The following is a 3,566-nucleotide window of genomic DNA, read 5'->3' as shown; positions in this document are numbered from 1 at the left end:
ACATGTTGTATATTAGATCCTCAAACCTTATTCATCTTATACTTTTTTGCCAGCCTTTTTCTGTTTCCTTCACACCCTGGCCCTGGCAATGGCTTTTTTTTTTTATTGTTTCTAAGTTTGACTTTTTTTTTTATTTGACAAATAAGTGGTTCCATGCAGTATTTGTCTTGTCTGTCTGCCTTCATCCTTTTTTTTTTTTTTAAGACTTTATTTATTGATTTTAGAGAGAAAAAGGGAGAGAGAAAGGTGGAGAGTGGGGAGGAGCAGGAAGCATCACTCACAGTAGTTGCTTCTCAAAAATGCCTTGACTGGATAAGCCCAGGGTTTGAATCCGTGACCTCAGCATTCCAGGAGATGCTTTATCCACTGCGCCACCACAGGTCAGGCCGTCTGCCTTCATCTTCACATGTGTTCTCCCTGTGTGCATGTCTCTGTGTCCATATCACCATTTTATTTATTTATTTTTATTTTATTTTTTTTAAGGAGGGAACTTTATTTAATATTAAAGCTGGGGAGAGGACCGGAAGGGAGGTAGGCTTCACTTGGTGATGGTGTTCGCATTCATGCTCTTGCCATTGCCACTGAGCACGATGTACGGTGTCTTCTGGGCCTTCTGCTTTTCCGGGAGCAAGGCCACAGTGCTCAGGGGCGTGTCGCTGGAGCTCTTCTTCTTCAGAAGCGCCTCCTCATCCAGCTTCTTCATCCGCTGCTCCGTCTTCATCTTGCCTGAACCTTTCCCATGGAAGCGGTGGGACAGCTGCCGAAAAGCCTCCTTGGGTGTGAGTTTCCGACCTGTCTCGTCCACATACTCGATCTTAACATCGGGCTTGTAGCCGTCCTTCTCCTTAAAATCCTGGGTGAAGCCGCGGTACTCCTCCCGCCGGCTGTACTTGTCGTCGACGCCCATCTCGTCCTCAGTGCAGCACACCGCCGATGGCAGGGACTCGCTGGGCGCCTTCACCCGAGCCACCTTCTGCACCGTCGTCTCCAGCAGACCTTTGTTCTGACTCAGGAGCAGCGCGGCGGCCAGCCCTCTGTTCACGATGGGCTCCTGTCCAGGATGGTGGTGGAGGAGGCAGAGAAATCCTGATGCTGCTTGTCCTCATCCAGGTTGTGCTCCAGCCGATGTTCTCCTCCTCCCCGTCAGACTCGGAGCCGCCGTTGGCCGAGCGCTCCCCATCCCGTTCCAAGTCCATGAGCTCCTCCTGCTCCTCCCGGTTGCCAGCCAGCCTGTAGGTGGGGATCTCCCCGAGGGTGCGGCAGAACTCCGATGTGGCATTGAACACGATGGTCCCCTTCCGCTCCGGGTCCTCGTCCTCCTCCCAGCCCCGCTGGCGGGACTCCAGCTTCTTCACAATCTCCACCACCTTCTCGCCGCTATCTCGCAGCTGCTGCAGCTGCCGCGGCCGGTGCCCCTTCTCCAGCTGCTTCTGCAGCCCCAGCTCCGCCTCGTCCTCCTCCAGCACCTCCAGCTCCCCAGGCGGTGGGCCTCCACCCTCCTCCTCATCACTGATGTCCATCAGTGATTATTTATAATGACCCAAATAAAGTCACATCATGAGGCACAGGACCTCAACATATAAATTTTTGAGGAACACAGTTCAACCCCTAGTAGAGACCCTGAGCTTAGTTCTGCTCTTGCTGTCTGCAGGGGCCTAAGGAGAGCCACCCAGGGCCTCTGCCATGCATCTCTCTCTCTCTCTCTCTCTCTCTCTCTCTCTGGTGATGGGCCAAGGATGCCTTGGAACCATTTGGGGACATGTTCACAACCATAAATATCCTACTACAAGGGAAACCTAGTTCTCTTCTTGTATCGGCTTTGGACTTTGACTTCTTGTACCGTGAGCTTATTCCATCCCAAACTGGGAGATCAGTCACTAAGCTTAAAAAGGCAGAACTTGTTATAACTGATATTGCAATTAGGGATCCTATTAACTCCCGACTCCAAGACAAAGGCTTGAATCTTCTGAGACGAGATGTCTGCCAAGCATCTGCCAGGGACAATGAAAGTAGTAAACACGTCAGTGTCTGCACGGCGTCCGAAGGGGATGCGACTATCTGAAGTGCATCCTGACACGCGATGGGCCTGCCATGGCTAGTTACACGGCTTGTATTTCGATTTGAGGAGCTCTGTCTTGGCTTCATGTGGTGAATCTTTCTCTGTATCTGTCCAGAGTATTACCTTCTTCATTAATATGTCACTAAAATTTAAAAGGCCACCCTTCTGCCTTTCAGGTAATCATTGCCGACAGGTTTGAGGCACGTTGTGAAAAGCATGTTTCTCAGAGAAACCGGATCCCATAGAATATTGGTGGGTAGTGTGCTTGGCTTTTAACTACTTGAGTTCCTGGGATAACTAACTTACAGGGCATAAAGGTCTGCTGTGTGCTTGCTTCCTCATAAAGCTCTTTTGTGGGGTTTTTGGTTCGTTCTACTAATTTCCTAATCCATATTTCCCTGTACCCAGGTATGCGGGATCATTCCTCCTCCCACAAGGAAGGAATCAGCCAGGAGGAAAATCATTTTGCTTTTGTTTCTTTAGCACTTTCTCTCTTTGTTTTAGGATTCCCCTCACTCCTGGGGGTGCTGTCCCCTCTGGGCATCTACTGCGTGCAGATCAAAACCCTTCAATGGGGCCTGAAGACACGTAGCTAGAGGTTCAGTGAGAAGTGAAGTTGTTGACGTCTGACTTCTGGCTTTTCTTTTTATTTCTTTCGCCAGTTTATTATGTTCATTTTTCCTAATAAATTTTTAAAAGAAACACATACGCTAAATGGAGTAAGGATGTTCTCCATGCTCTTCTATTTCTAATTTGTGATGACTTGGGGAGCTCTTGATTGGCCCAGCTTTCTTTTATAAATCTCTCATTGTATTATTTGGAGGCTGTTGAAAAGACTCTGTTTTGACCATAAGATCTATATACTATAATAATAATGCTTTCCAAAAGGACTCATAAATATAACCATGTGCAGGATGGATTTAGACCCAAGACCTTCTCTCAGACAAGGTGGCAGAAAAGACAGCACACAAATTCTTATGTCCAGGTGTTCTAGTGACATGTCACTTCACCTTCACCTTCCTGGCTTTACTGTCTTGCTTGTTTTTATAAGAATTTCATACGAACCCTGTATATAATCTGGTCATTGTTCAGTCTCTCAAAAGCAATCATTTGCACTAGTTGTGTGAACTAATTTTATTAAAATATAGGTGAGTCCTATTATTCTTTCTTTTCTCATCAGATCATGTTAGATATATCTTGAGTGAAATACAACCCACAGAAGTTCACACAGAGTACATATGCTGGTTTTTTATTTTTTTATTTATTATTCATTTTTAGAGAGAGAGAGAGTAGAAAGAAAGAGAAAGAGAGAAGGGGAGGAGCAGGAAGCATCAACTCCATATGTGCCTTGACCAGGCAAGCCCAGGATTTCAAACTGGTGATTTCAGCATTCCAGATTGATGCTTTTATCCACTGTGCCACTGCAGGTCAGGCTATGCTGGTTACTTTTTAACAGTGAAATTAGTCCTGTCCTCATAATTGCATAATGTTAAAGAAATATATACAA

General features: G+C 46.7%; 1 pseudogene; it reads right to left on the bottom strand.

Moving 5' to 3' along the window:
* Positions 1-538: 538 nt before the first annotated feature.
* Positions 539-1,520, bottom strand: LOC136320415 (U4/U6.U5 tri-snRNP-associated protein 1 pseudogene; annotated as a pseudogene).
* Between the last annotated feature and the right edge of the window lie 2,046 nt (positions 1,521-3,566).

The sequence above is a fragment of the Saccopteryx bilineata genome, chromosome 1 (genome assembly GCF_036850765.1).
Source record: "Saccopteryx bilineata isolate mSacBil1 chromosome 1, mSacBil1_pri_phased_curated, whole genome shotgun sequence".
NCBI classification, from domain to species: Eukaryota; Metazoa; Chordata; class Mammalia; order Chiroptera; family Emballonuridae; genus Saccopteryx; species Saccopteryx bilineata.
The sequence above is the reverse complement of the archived record's forward strand: the minus strand, read 5'-3'. Positions and strand labels throughout refer to the sequence as shown.